Here is a 16,622-nt window from a genome sequence, read left to right as displayed (position 1 = left end):
AGTCTAGACACTGAAATTAAAAATGTTATGAACTTCTTTAGAAGTTTTAGTTTTCCTTTAGTAGAAACCGGAAGTGACTATATCGGAAGTTCTTCATGTTTCACGCACGTGAGATTTACATTTGCCATTTAGTGATTATAAAATAAAATACCTATTTTCAAAGGTACTCCCTGAATGCTGAACGATAGAAGTGTTCAGTATAATAATAATAACTAGACCTTATTTTTGTCGTTCAACAAAAACGGAGGGCTTTTCGACCCCTTAAAAAGAAGAGTCTTATATTACACAGTAAAAAAAAAAAAAAACTCAAATAATACAATATCGCACAAGTTCTTTTGAGATCAATACTGAATTGAAAACATAACGATTCTCTTTGTTCACCAGTGTCTACTCAAAGAGAAATAACTCTTCCATCAATATTTAAAACATACGAAAATGTACTGTTTTTCAATCCACTAAAACTCCTATAAGGGGTCAAAAAGTGACCCCACGGCCAATATTTTTTAAACTGTACTCTTTATGCTTAATGCAAAACAAAGATTAATTTGAAGATTGGTTGAGAAATAAAAAAGTTACAGAGAAAAAGCTGTTTTCTGTACTTACCCCTAAAGTCCCTTCTAGTTAAGGAATTTTATTCCCATGAACTTACAAACTGCAGACAATGATAGAATCATTATTCATGTGAAATATCACGAGAATTGCTTACTTCCCTTTTGAGATATGGAACATTGTATGATTTCATATTTAACATAGAAATCTCCATAGACAATTTTAAAGGACTCATAAAACCGGAAGTACTCTTCATATACATACCAAAATTGAAACATAGAGGAAATATTAGGTTCCAAAAAGGTGGACAACGGGAGATAATTGTTGCACAATTATTTTTTGATACTACTGAAAAATACAATATTTCAGATCTTTAAAAGTCCTATAAGGGATCAAAAAGTGCCCCACGGACCAAAATTTTTAAAATGCCCTTCTTGTGCTTAACTCAAAACCGAAATAAGTTTGAAGATATTGGGGCAAATAAAAAAGTTACAGTAAAAAAACTGTTTTTCTATTCTGGCCCTTAAAATCCCTTCTAGTTTAGGGAACTTTGTTTTCATGACCAAACCCCTTAAAGACAGTGCAAAAATTATTATTCATGTGAAATATCACAAGAATTGCTTGCTGTACTTCTCAAAAAATCTGAGATAAAGAAACAAACGTGTTTTCAAATTTAACATAGAAATCTCCATAGGCAATTTTAAGGAACCTATAAAACGGGAAGTACTCTTCATATACATACCAAAATTGAAACATAGAGAGCATATCACACTTCAAACAGATTGACAAAGGGAGGTAACTCTTACACTATCATTTTATGAAAAGACTTAAAAATACAATATTTCATGTCTCTAAAACTCCTATAAGGGGTCAAAAAGTGACCCCACAGACCATATTTTTTAAACTGCCCTTTTTATGCTAGACCCAAATCTGAAAACTGTTTGAAAATTTATTGAGAAACAAAAAAGTTACAGGCAAAGGTCTGTTTTCAATGTTTGCCCCTTAAAATCCCTAATTTTCCTGATTTTCATTTTCAGAGTATTTTCAGGTAGGAACATTATCAAGGTCATTCTAAACTTCAAATTTCACGAGAAAATTATCATTTATTTAAGTGAAAATTTGCCATGCGTGATTTCAAATTAACATAGAACTCCCATAGACAATTTTCAAAGACCATAAAACCGGAAGTTCTGCTCTGATTGATATGAAACTTACAGTATATGCTCTACTAAATAGTTCAAACATATTTTTATGCTTAAAATAATTTTAATAACGTTTTTGCGACTTTGAAAAAAATCATCCCCCCTTTTTCAATGTTTGATGTCTTATATCTCGAAAAATCTCTGGGGTAAAAAATAACCTACTCAAACTGTTTCAAAGGACTTGTACCGCAAAACTATTGTGTCTTTATTTCGGAGCTTAGACATGTAAAATAAGAAAGATTTCAGCATTTTGAACAGTTTTTGTTTTTCCTTGGTAGAAACCGAAAGTGACGTATCCGGAAAACCAAAATATTACACGCAAGAGACATTTGCATGTACTTTAAGATGGTTATAAAATATAATGTATATTTTAAAAGGTTCTTCTTAAATCTTTGACAGAAAAGTGTTCAGAATAATAATAATAAAAAAGACGAAAACAATAGGTCTTTTCGACAAAAGTCGAAAAGCCCTAATAAACAAGACGAAAACAATAGGTCTTTTCGACAAAAATCGAAAAGCCCTAATTACAGACTTACATTTTAAACCAAGAAGACAGATCAAGGAAATATAATTTGCTGTTCTACAATATTCCTTAAGGACCCTCTCTACACCAGTAGAAAACGTTTTTTGACAAATATATTCCATAAAGGTGTTACTATTAAGGATAAATAACACAAACAAACTTTTTTCAGAAATCAGCATTATTTTTCATAGATTTACATTTAAATTGACATCCTGAATAATGTTTACCAAGTAGAGTGAGAGAATTATATAAGATTTTGTCATAAGGTTAAAAAATTGTACAAAATTTTATATGGAATTTATTATATAGAAAGCAAAACAAAATCTCATATCTAAGCACCAAGGAAAACCTACGATTTCTCCATATTTCAGGGATTTATTATTTATGTCATTTCAAATCAAAATCAGTCAAAAAATATATATCAACCCGCGCATCCATTTTTTGTTTGTGGTAAGTACCTTTAAGCTTCTTTAATTTTACTATATGGTATGTGGCATTTACCCCCAGGAAAAAAATAATGAAACAAAACACAGTATCAGTGAATAGTTGTTCACTTCCACGGAGAAAGTACATGTAAATAACATGTTCAATTAATTTATCTTGGCCTTTTAAAATGTTAAGAATACTTAAATTAATTACACAGGTCTGGACGATTTCCAAATATGGAAGTCAAGATCGATAACTGAAAGTTGCTATAAATAAACATGTACACGTAATCATTTTTCTGTCTAATCAGACAACAGCATTTTTACACACCCCAAAACATATTTTAAAAGAGCGAAGAGATAACACGTGCTTTTGTTTTTTTCCTCAAAAAGTTTTTTTAACAAAAAACCTTTAGATGTAGGATAAAAACTTTTAACATAAGATTAACTTGTGGGATTCCTACCTCCTATAGTGACAGATATTTAATACCACTTAAAACGTATTCTAAGCTTTCGAGTCGTGTTTGTTCAGGGTAGAATTGTCAAAAATATTATATTATTCTTAAATGTGCATAAAGTTTACAAAGAGTTTGTTCTAAAAAAAAATCTTTTGAGCAAAAAACTTTAAAACTACGTGTTTTATTTATTTTTTCAAGGGTTTGTCTAAATGCTGTTATCTGACTTGTCAGAAGGACTAGCACCTACCCAGCATTTTCCCCAATATCACCCCCAAAGAGTATGGCTGCTGCTTTCACGGACTCTTCAGCCACGGAGACAGCTACTACATGTATCAAGTCCCCAACACAAGGAAGCCAGGGAACATTCACGGGTGTGGAGGACTCAATTTTGACAGAATTAAGGTGAGCATTTAGGCCGTATTTTTTCTCATAAATTGAACCAATTTTTATTTTAATGTATTTTGTAAAAAGTTTTTTTTAGATTTAATTATTTTCATTAAATGTTAACTTCACTATCATCATACATCAATATTAAAAAAGACACTTTTCATTCTTTCTAGAAGACGTCACAAGGTAAAACTAAAAATGATGCAGAGATCATCATTTTCTACCAACCCCCTACAAAAGGAGCTGCGAACTTTAAGATCGCTTAAGGATGCCATGAATGCCAATGTGCAGTAGATGGAGATATCAATTAATTTTATGGAGGACTATTTTAGAAGGTGCAGAGTGCAATTTGTATCCGTGTAATTTTCTTGCTTTGTGAAGGACAGCATGGGATTCAGAGGAGACTATCATTAGAACTACTTATAACCTTCATAAATGTGTTAATTCAAGTTACCTACCCTCCAGTTACAGAGTGCTATGACATGGACGAAAATCATTTTTAGATGAGTTACAACAGTGATCTGTAACACTTATGTAGAGGAAGACTCGTTTAAAAAAATACTGTGTGCATGTATATTATTCACTAAAATAACAGTTTTCTTTATCAAAAAAGAAAACATTTTATCAAAGACCTCTGTATTAAATGAAATTTTTGTACTTGATGCTTAATGAATTTAATCACATTTACTGTATTCAGTTTCTATTAGCTTTTATATTATCACATATATACTATATGTATAAACAAACATATAAATATTATAATCTTTGCATCAATCTTCGTTGAGTTGTTTTTTCCCACTGCATGCGCAAATATTAAAACAGAATTTTTGTTGTTAGAAAATCGATCGGAGACTATGTATGTTGTGTTCAATATTAATATTTTTAAATTGCTATATGGCCATGTATCCTTAGCAATTCAAATTTTCAAAACATTTTAATGTTCTATTATTCTGAAAGAATTCTATATTTACAAAAGTGAAATACTGTTCATTTATTTTTTTTACTATTTTAGAAAATTGAAAAATCAAAAACAAGAACTTGCTTCACTGAGAGGCCAAGTGATACTCATAGTCATACAACCTTACAAGGAGAAGTAGAGGTATAGTGAATATTAAATTACATCCTTCACGTTTTTTTTTTTGGGGGGGTTTTCAATCATGTTCTTTACAATTTTAGTAACAATATGATCATACAATCACCCCATGATTATTAAAATTCACATTTTCCTAGGAATAAGGTGAGACTTCAGTAACATTTGTTTTATAATAATTTAACTTTTTGTTTTATCAAATGAATAGGATGAAAAATGTAGACCTATATGTCAAAATAGGTCACACATCAGTGATCTGATCATATTGTTCTACTGTATTCCCCAATTTATATGCTTTGTTTTCTGTTACTCATGTTACTGTTTCCAATAGTTTAAAAGATGTGCAAGTGTAACAGGCAATGGTACAATTGAAATGACAAATACAATAACATTCACATGTAAAGATGAGGTACCAGTTATAGTATCATACGGACATAGTTTCCTCCCTGTTACATTTCACTTAATTGTTTGTTTTACTGTTTCATAATTATAATTTTTTTGTTAATTTCTGTTAAATATTTATTGTTTTGCATGCTATACTAGTTGTCTTTAAAATTCCAGGTTCATTTACTTTTAAAATTTGGTTCAGCCGATCACACTGGAAGAGGATCAGGTAATTTATTACATTCAAATATATTTATACATATTTATTACCAGATTATATGTTGTGAAAGCATTTTAAAGATATGCCACCGGAGATTGAAGATCTTGTCCTGAATTTAAAAAAAACCCTACAATTTCACCTAAATGAAGCATTTCCAATGCTCTTCTAATCACAAATTTATTTCCAACAAAAAACTAGAACTGTCCAATAGGGACAAATACCCCCCGCTGGGTTTTTCAGAGAAGGTGCCAATTCAAAAATACTTTATGGATCTAGAGGTGTTCACAATTTACCAGGTATTTACAAAAATTCGCAGTGAAATATAATTGCTCATGATGTTTCTTAATGAATGAAACAAAGGTGCAACCAAATGAAACATCAATGCTAATACATTGTAATTCCCCTGTAACATTTTTTTTTTTTATTTACTTATTTATTTTATTTTTGCATTAAAAAAAATATATTGCAATTACGCGTTATGTCACCCTGCAAACTGATTGTTGAAAAAAAATTTATCATACAAAATCAAATTAATCTTGATAACTTTATATCAAATTCATTTGAAAATAAAAAGCTGGTCATTCAGTAATGAAGTGCTTTGACAGACAATAAATTACAATTAAGAGAATAAGAGAAGAGAGATCTTAAAATTCTTGTGCCTGATTCCCAGGAGATTACACGTGGTTGATAATGAGATTCCTTAATGTTCAACTTCCCACACCAAACTCATTAATTTATCTTTAACTGGATGCATGTCCAGTCATTATTCCCAAGAGAAAAATGAAAATACATTATCTTCTGTGCAATGTAAAAACTGTTTTTAACACTTGATGATGTTTCTTTTTTTTTTAAGTTTATATGAGTAGTTTTAAGCTGTAGTATTTTTGTACTGATATTCTAGATTCTATATCTCAAACCTTAAACATGAGCCCAAAATGAACAAGTGAATTAAAATAAAAAATAAAACCTGTAAAATGCAAAAAAATGAACCAAAAGAGTTGAACATTCCAGTTGCACACCTTCAAGTGGTGAATAATAAGTGTACAAATTTTCAGATTAATCCTTGCAATAGTTTCTGAGAAACGGCCCAGACAAAACCACAAAATAAAAACTAGAGATGTTCCTAATTTACTTACAAAAATTTGCAGTGAAATATAATTGCTCATCATGTTTCTTAATGAATGAAACGGAGGTGCAACCAAATGAAACATCAATACTAATACATTGTAATTCCATTGTAAGATTTTTTTTTTTCATTTTATTTTTTTTTATTACTGCATTAAAAAAATATATTGCAATTATGTGTTATGTCACTCTGCAAACTGATTGTTGAAAAAAAAAAACATTATACAATATCAAATTATTATCTTGATATATCAATTTGAAATGCATTTTGAAAATAAAGAGCTGGTCATCCAGTAATGAAGTGTTTTGACAGACAATAAATTACAATTAAGAGAATAAGAGAAGAGAGATCTTTAATTCTTGTGCCTTATTCCCTGTAGATTTGATAACACACAAACGCTTGATAAGAGATATGCCTAAACAACTAAAATCCAACACCAAACTCATTAATTTATCTTTAACTGGATGCATGTCCAGTCATTATTCCCAAGAGACAAATGAAACTAGTGCTAATTGTAACGGGGACCGTTACAGATGTTCCCCAAACGCTCCCCAACTCCTTTTTGGTGCCATATTCCCTGTAAGCTTCATTAAATAAGACAAACTCTGTGCATTTTGACTTTAACAACGTTTTCTCAGAAGGTTACCAATTATATTCAAATTTTAGCATTGCACCCGTGCGCATGTGGATGCATGTGCGTTATGATCATATCATCTTGTCTACACTATCTACATATTTTAATATACAATATATTAAAGCATTCAGTCCAAAAGTATGAAAAATCACTCTTTCAAGTGTATTTTTCATTTCACTCGTTCCAAATGCACGCACGTGCGTGCACGTGCATGATGACCATACCTTCTTGAAGGAGTCCCTTATATCTATCTATATTCTAAATCCCATCCTGTTTGGTTGAAAAACAAGGGAGTTATAGCTTTTTCAAGTTTAAGCCAATCAGATTGCAGCACACGTGCATGCTCGTGATTTCATGATTGTTTTCTATATCATATTGTAGGATATCCTAATGCATGATAATGTTTTAAATTTCAAAGCATTTCGTCAAAAGACAAAGTAGATATAGCCATTTAAAGTTTCAGCCAATCAGATTACAGCACGCGGGCATGCGCATGCTTTCATGAAAATTCTTATATATCATGCTGTAGATCTTTATAATGTAGGTCTATGTTCAAAATTTCAAAGGATTATGACAAGAAACAAGAAAGATATTGAAGCTTTAGTTTCAGCCAATCAGAGCGAAGCGCACGCGCATGCGCGTGAGATCTTACTTTTTTGACCATGTCATTTTGTCTATGCTTCTAATATATACTTATAAAATGAGTTTCAAAGCATGTCATCAATAATTTAAATAGTTACGTCTGTATCAATTATATTGGACATTTCTCGTGTTGCACGTGCGAGCTCTTGCAAGCACATGTGCATGCACATGCTTTCATGATAAATCTTATATAACAGGCTGTAGATCTCCCTAATGTATGACTATGTTCAAAATTTCAAATGATTTTATCAAAAAACAAAAAAGATATTGAGACTTTAGTTTCAGCCAATCAGAGCGAAGCGCACGTGCATGCGCGTGCGATCTTGCTATTTTGACCATGTCATCTTGTGCATGCTACTAATATATCCTTACATTATAAGTTTCAAAATATTTCGTCACAAAATAGAGAAGTTACGGTTATATCCATTATATATTGGTCATTTTAAGTTTTGCACGTGCGCGCTCTTGCAAGCACGTGCGCGCAAAATGACCTTGATTCCGCAAATCTACATAACATGCCTACTTACCCTAAAAAGGTTTCACCTAAGTCGGATGTGTAATTTACAAGATCACTCGCGGACAAAATTTTCCCAGGAAGAAAAACAAGAATAAGAACTAGAGCAAAGCTCGTTGCAAAGCAACGAGTAGGTCTTCCGTCCTGTCTGACCGGAAGTAGCTTTCATCTTTAACAAAAATGAGTAATAACGCCCCAAAATGGGTTTAATCATCCTAGGCTTAGTTAATTAATGCAAAAATAAGCCATTTTTTGCTACTTCCGGTTTGACCGGAAGTGACGACGACGGACGGAAAATTTATTTTTAAGCTCCCAGAGACATATCTTCACTAAAAACTTGTCAAGAACGTCAAAAATACGTGTTTTTCGACTACTTCCGGTTTGGCCGGAAGTGACGACGCCGGACTTTTTTCGACGATACCAATAAATTAAGCTTGAGATTTTGAACAACTTTGCTTCTTTGACGTATTACAAATTCTCAATATGTTTCGAGATATAAAGAAAAAACTTTCGGCCCCTCTAGGCCCTTAATTTTAGTAGCCAGCCCTTTTTTCAAGATACGATTTAAAAGATCTTGGAATTCTACACTTTTTTTGTTCTATATCTTTTAACAAAATATTTCCAGGTAAAAAGATATCGTAGTAAAGGAGTTAAAAATTTTGAAATTCGCGATACGACTATTTTCGGGCCATAGCGAGCGCCGACGTGCGGCACTTCCGATAAAAATAAAATACGTTATACATATCTACAGACTATGGTCTATCATACCTGAGAGTTTCATGTTTCTATCTTGAGCCATTATTGAGAAAGTCTGGAGACAACCTGACCCTTAAAAAATCATAAAATCGACAATATCTCCAAACCGGAAGTGACGTCATCAAATCGGAAAAAAATGCATAAGGTTCAAGTTATGTTACATAAGTCCTGAAAGTTTCATGGAAATCCATCGAGCCGTTTTTGAGAAATCGCGTGCACAAAATCGGTAAGAAAAAAAAGAATAATAATAATAATAAAAGTGAAAAAGAAACCTAAGAATAACAAGAAGGTCTTCCGCTGAAGACGGAAGACCTTAATAATAATAACTAGTGCTAATTGTAACGGGGACCGTTACAGATGTTCCCCAAACACTCCCCAACTACCTTTTGGTGCCATATTCCCTGTAAGCTTCATTAAATAAGACAAACTCTATGCATCTGAGATTTTAACAACATTTACAAAGAAGTGTACAAAAATCATTTAAACTTTAGCATTGCACGCGTGCACATGTGAATGCATTTGCGTCATGACCATATCATCTTGTCTACACAATCTATATTTTTAATACACTGAAAATTAAAGTATTTTATCCAAAATTATTTAAAAAATACGCTCATTCAAGTGTATGTTTGATTTTACTCATTTCACGTACACGCACGTGTATACATGAGCATGGTGACCATACCTTCTTGCAGAAGTCCATTACATCTATCTATGTTCTAAATTCCAACCCATTTGGGTGAAAACTAAGGGAGTTATAGCTGTTTAAAGTTTCAGCCAATCAGATTGCAGCACATGTACACACATGTGTATGCATGTGCATGGTGACCATACCTACTTGTAGAAGTCTATTATATCTATCTATGTTCCAAATCCCATCCTGTTTGGTTGAAAACCGAGGGAGTTATAGCTGTTTAAAGTTTCAGCCAATCAGATTGCAGCGCACGTGCATGCACGTGTTTTCATGATAATTGCTTTATTTCATGTTGTAGAATATCCTAATGCATGGCTATGTTCAAAATTGCAAAGGATTTCGTCAAAAAACAAGAAAGATATTGAGACTTTAGTTGCAGCCAATCAGAGCGAAGTGCACGTGCATGCGCGTGAGATCTTGCTATTTTCACCATGTCGTCATGTCTATACTACTAATATATCCTCACATTATGAGTTTTAAAGCATTTCATCTAAAAATAGAACAGTTGTGGCTATATCTATTATATTGGTCGTTTCACGTGTTGCACGTGCACGCTCTTGCAAGCACGTGCGCGCAAAATGACCTTGATTCCGCAAATCTACATAACATGTCTACTAACCCTAAAAAGGTTTTACCTACATCGGACGAACAGTTTACAAAATCATTCCCGGACAAAAAAGTTCCAGGAAGAAGAAGAAGAAGAAGAAGAAGAAGAAGAAGAAGAAGAAGAAGAAGAAGAAGAAAAATAATAATAATAATAAGAAACAGAGTAAAAACAATATGTTCCCCAACTTCGTTTGGGGAACATAACTAGTGCTAATTGTAACGGGGACCGTTACAGATGTTCCCCAAACGCTCCCCAACTCCCTTTTGGTGCCATATCCCCTGTAAGCTTCATTAAATAAGACAAACTCTATGCATTTGAGATTTTAACAACGTTTACCAAGAAGTGTACCAAGTTCATTCAAATTTTAGCATTGCACGCGTGTGAATGCATGTGCGTAATGACCATATCATATTGTCTACACAATCTATATATTTTAATGTACTAAATATTGAAGTATTTAATCCAAAAGTATTAAAAATACGCTCATTCGAGGGTATTTTGGATTTTACTCATTTCACGTGCACACACGTGCATACATTAGCATGGTGACCATACCTTCTTGTAGAAGTCCATTATATCTATCTATGTTCTAAATCCCACCCCGTTTGGTTGAAAACCGAGGGAGTTATAGCTGTTTAAAGTTTCAGCCAATGAGATTGCAGTACACGTACACGCACGTGTATGCATGTGCATGGTGACCATACCTTCTTGTAGAGGTCCATTATATCTATCTTTGTTCCAAATCCCATCCTGTTTGGTTGAAAATCAAGGGAGTTATAGCTATTTAAAGTTTAAGCCAATCAGATTGCAGCGCACGTGCATGCACGTGTTTTTATGATAATTGCTATATATCGTGTTGTAGGATATTAAAATGTATGGCTATGTTCAAAATTTCAAAGGATTTCGTCAAAAAACAAGAAAGATATTAAGACTTTAGTTTCAGCCAATCAGAGCGAAGCGCACGTGCATGCGCATGAGATCTTGCTATTTTGACCATGTCATATTGTCTATGCTACTAATATATCCATATATTATGAGTTTCAAAGCATTTCATCAAAAATGTGAAAAGTTACGCCTATATCAATTAAATCGGTCATTTCACGTGTTGCACGTGCACGCTCTTGCAAGCACGTGCGCGCAAAATGACCTTCGTTCCGCAAATCTACATAACATGCCTACTGACCCTAAAAAGGTTTTACCTAAGTCGGATGTGTAGTTTACAAGATCACTCCCGGACAAAAAAGTACCCAGGAAGAAGAAGAAAAATAATAATAATAATAAGAAACAGAGTAAAAACAATATGTTCCCCAACTTCGTTTGGGGAACATAATTACATTATCTTCTGTGCAATGTAAAAACTGTTTTTAACACTTGATGATGTTTCTTTTTTAAGTTTTTATGAGTAGTTTTAAGCTGTAGTTCACGTTTTTGTACAGATATTCTAGATTCTATGTCTCAAACCTTAAACATGAGCCCAAAATGAACAAGTCCATTAGAATTTTAAAAAACCTGTAAAATGCAGAAAAATGAACAAAAAGAGTTGAAAATTTTATTTGCACACCTTCATATGGTGAATAATAAAAGTACAAATTTTCAGATTAATCCTTGCAATAGTTTCTGAGAAAAGGTCCAGACAAAACCACAAAATAAAAATGAAAAAACACCTGTAAAATTCAAAATAATAATCCAATCAAGACGAAAAATATCAGGTGCACAACTTCATATGGTGAATAATATGTGTACAAATTTTCAGACAAATCCTTCCAATAGTTTCTGAGTAATGGTCCGGACAAAAATCTCGTCTACAGACAGACGGACAGACGGACATGGTGATTCCAATATACCCCCCCCCCCCTAAACTTCGTTTGCGGGGGGTATAATTATTTCCCCGGTAATAAATTCAAATCTGGGTCATCTTGTAAAATGCCTTTAACAAGGATGGTACATTCATATACTTCATGCCAGGCATATTTGGCATGTTTCTGACATAATAGAAAATGGCCAACTGCCTAACCACATATATCTATTCTGAAAGTTACATGCAGTTATTTTATTTAAAATTTTGTTTAAATATTTTTTTGTTTCTGACATTTATCATTCGGATGGCCACATTGTCTTCAAACATTTCTTGTTTATTTTTCAAATAAAATTTTACTTTTAAAAATATTTATCAGGATTGTTCAGTAAAATAATGTTTGATTTTGTAAGTAATATCACAATGTTAATGCATTGATTTTTGCATGCTTATATGCTGAGTACATTTTTCATGTAAACTGCTTTTCTTGGATGAATTAGATGACAATATCATATCCAAGTGGGAAGAGGACAGCTCTAATTGTGAATGAGATTCATCAGAAATTATGCAAAGCTATTTTTAAATCACTAAATGTTGAAAAAACTGTGCTGGAAGTGCTGACCATCTCCAACCCAGAGGATGTTGTGACTGCAGCAGCTAAGGTTGTACAAAGAGTCCAAAGACATTTTTTTGGTACATGTTGCACTAAGAGCAAGAATAGATGCCTTAGGATAAATTGATCGCAGTTCTCCGATGTGCGAAAACCATTTTCGAAATGCTTGTTTGCCTTCCTCTTCACTGTCACCCCTAAAATTTAAATCACATATTACATGTATTTTGTGCGAACTGATTAATCTGTCTACCATTTTCAATTTCTAAAGAATGGTCACATACTCTGATTTTGAAATTAGCTGTCTGGTTGTAAAAAATTCTAATTAGCAGGTATTCTGTCTGGTGGCTTCACTTGCTTGACGACAGATAGGCCTAGTCCTGTATTTGTAAGGTCAGAAAAAGGTAGGATACTAATGGGCTGAACACAAGTAATTGGTAGGAGGGAGGTCACTTTCTTTGTTGGTTGAGGAACACCAGGACTACGTAACATCCTTTTATTTATCACCGAACGTTTCGGTGACGGAAGAGAAAGTAAAAAATTCTCTTTTACGTTCTCTGCTGAGTATTTCAATTTACATTTCAGTTCTGATACTTTTTCCATTTTACTTAGCCTTCCAACGGTCCGGAAACACTTTTGACATACACCTGTTTCACCAGCAGTATCACAAACCTCAATCCCAAGCGAACTACTGATAATCTTTTTTCGTTCTTCTGTTAATTTCAACTTCTTATCAAAAAACTTCTGTGTAATCTCTTTACCATTTGAGTCTATAAATGTGTGAATGAAAGAAAACCCACACAAAATGCATATATTCCCAAGACTTAACGTTTTTCTGGGAGTAGCCATGCCGCTAGACTGGGCAGCCATCTTGCTTGTTGTAAACATTAGCGCGAATAATCATGGGAAATCTTCCATCAGACGAGTCTCGCCAGGGGCAGTTTGATTGGCTCGCGGAAAGGTCGTTCGGACGTGACCCCCGAAGGAGTTGATTCAGATGTTTGTAAGCGGTAGCGTATCAGAACAGCTGATTTTAATCAGATTGGCCGAGATATTGAATATCTTTAGAAAGGAATTTTTTTTTTCAACTTTTTCAAAGATTAAAAAAAACAAGAAGAAACTAACATGCATTGTACTTTGTTGAAATTTCAAAACTGAATTAAAATGTTACATTTCTAAAACACCCGAACAGTTTGAAAATTTGAATTGGTACATTTTACTTGGATCTACTTAACCTCAGAATTGAGTCAATTTTCAATTAAAAACAAAAGAGAAAAAATTAAGAACAGAAATTTTACAAATTAAAAAAATGTTTAAAAAAAACTAATAAGAGGATAAAAATACAAACCTGTTAGTTTTTCCCTATTTTGATGTCACAACTGTTTGAGTCGAACTTGTATACATGTTCCTTGACCTTATTCCTTGATAGGTCTTCACCTACTTTTTTGTTAACATGACCTCAGCCAGATTTGAGAAGTATGACATCTACATGACCTAGTTCAAGGCCTGGTCTATATCCTTTAGTTTAGGTCAAGGTAGTGTAACATAACCTAGAAAAGAATCGAGACTCATGGCCTTAAAATGACCTAACGTCAACTTCAGGTCAATGTTATGGCCTTGTCCTAGTGTAAGGAGGACATGGTTATGACCTAGATCTCCTCGAATTAGGTCAAGTTCATGGCCTAGACGGTTTTTTTTTTAAATTAGGTCAAGATCATGACCTTGACAGAGTTCTCCGGACTGTGTAGAGGTCAAGGTCATGACCTGGACCTTATAAAATTAGGTCACAGTCATGACCTTGACCTCATTTCCTTGAGTGTATTGAGTGTTAAGTATACCCCCTGCTGCTAACAACATAATTGGGTTACCCCCCGCCCCCCCCCCCCCCCCCAAAAAAAAGAAAATGTAAGATTTTGAAGTCCCTAGTTCTTAAATCGTTCCCAAAATATCTATACGTAATGATTTTTAACTGAATTTTCTTAGCTTTATCTATAATTTCTCCATTTCTCCTATTTTAGAATTTTTTTAAGGTGTTGTCTTAGCCAAAGAATTACCAGATTCACCCGGCACAGAGGCGAAACTACTTAAACAGGGGATCGATTTAGGCACCATCCTACCTCCAAATGTCATTGCTGCAGCTGGATTAAGTAGAGAGAGAACTGAATACCTGTTTGAATTTATCCAACCATTTGTCAGGGTCTCGTACAAGGACGCCGTCGCTCCTTCCCCTGACGCCCAGGAAGAGTAAATCTGGGACAATCGACAAATTTATCAACGAATGTTAATTGACCATTGAAAAACCATTACATATAATTGTGAAAATAAAATTTAAACTTGTGAAAGTGTTTACATTAATATTACTATCTGCATGCATCAGGTGAAAAAAATATGGTTTATTATTCAATAGGTGTCCTTTTTTCTTATCAATATTTTACAGCGACGTCACAAAATTATTCGACGTTATCCCCTAACCTTATCCCATGACGTTGATGCTAGTTTAAGAGAGTTTCATGGTGGTTTAGTATGAAATTATTGTTGTTATACCCTCCGCTTGAAAAGCGGGAGGGTATATAGTATTCTTATGTCCGTCCGTCCGTCCGTCCCACTTTGGGGTACCCATCTCTTATCCGCAACTCCTCTCATACCACTGAATGAAATTTGATGAAACTTTCACAGGATCTTCATTACATATTGCCATTGTGCACCTCCTATTTTACTTTTTGATCTGACTCATATTTTGGGTTTCCCACAATAAAACATGGACACTCCCATTATATTCATATGGGGGTATCATTTACTGAGCTCATAGCTCACAGTACCTCTAGTTTTTAATTAAATCAATGAAAATCAGGAAAAGTGGGTTGTTTTTTTTTAATTTTTAGCCTGGTTTTTGCTTTGACGGTCTCATATACCGTTGCACCACAGTGACGCACTCTAACGCATATGCCTTTACCCCACAATCACGCACTTAAACACATCTGTTTTAATGCGTTAATCGTCATGCCAGCGGAATTTAATGTTTTTAAAAATAAAATAGTGGGGAAATACATTTCTAGGTAGATTTGACGTCGTAATAGATAATCATCGTAAAATTAGGTCATTTTGCACATTAATTTTGGTTGTGAAACAGAAGAAAAAGTGAGCGATGAGGGATTCGGCAGATTTATTTGACAGTTTCGGCAATGGTGAAGACACGAATTCAGAAGGCATGTCTTTTGCCGATTCGGACATTTCCGATGTAGAGGAAGATGAAATAGTTTCCCCCTTACAGTCTCTGCCTTTGATTGATTGATTTTGTATTGTTTAACGCCGAGTCGGCAATATTTCAGCCATATTTCGGCGGACTATAAGGTTAATGGATAAGTAAAGTTTTTGGTTTCTCTGGCGGCCCCCAATGAGCCTACTCTTTTTCGAACTCCAGAGAAACGATCTTTTGCGTGCCAAGGGGGTTGTCATCCTTGACACGGGGCACCATTTAACGTCCCGTCCGACGGACTTAAATATTTTAAAAAATATATTAACTGTTAAAAATAGTGTATAAACTGTTGATAAAATAAATTCATATAGTTATGCTAATGCATTTCTAATTAAAATTACATTCAAGATTTAATTCAAATTTTACTATAATAATCCGTTTCTTGTAGATATTCTAAAATTTTGTAAACATGAACATTTGTAAAAAGTTCATACATTGTTTTTATACTTCCAAAAAGTCTACTTCGAATAGGTGTAAAATCGGAACATTCTAAAAGTATGTGATTTATAGTTATCGGACAGTCACAGGATATGCATTCTGGCTGTGACTCCCGATTCAATAAATATTCATGTGTAATTTTTGAATGCCCAATACGAATTCTTGATATAATTACTTCGTCCTGACGTTTCAGACCGAAGTGAGGTGATTTGTTAACTTTGTTTTCAATAGCGTAAAGCTTACTTTCGTCACAAAAATTCCAATAAATTTGCCAAAGAGAATTAACATAAATTTTAACGAGATATTTCAAAT

The 16,622-nt window shown here is 33.5% G+C and overlaps 1 long non-coding RNA gene across 1 annotated transcript; it reads left to right on the top strand.

Moving 5' to 3' along the window:
• Window positions 1-4,578: 4,578 nt before the first annotated feature.
• LOC134230608 (uncharacterized) lies at window positions 4,579-12,675 on the top strand. Its single transcript, XR_009984382.1, has 3 exons — window positions 4,579-4,643; window positions 5,196-5,247; window positions 12,507-12,675. It is a non-coding gene; the product is annotated as an uncharacterized LOC134230608 (long non-coding RNA).
• The last annotated feature ends 3,947 nt before the right edge of the window (window positions 12,676-16,622 follow it).

Source organism: Saccostrea cucullata, unplaced genomic scaffold (genome assembly GCF_032062105.1).
Source record: "Saccostrea cucullata isolate Sc308-1 unplaced genomic scaffold, CSIRO_AGI_Scuc_v1 ctg4712, whole genome shotgun sequence".
Classification (NCBI taxonomy): domain Eukaryota; kingdom Metazoa; phylum Mollusca; class Bivalvia; order Ostreida; family Ostreidae; genus Saccostrea; species Saccostrea cuccullata.
This window is presented reverse-complemented; position numbering and strand designations above follow the sequence as displayed.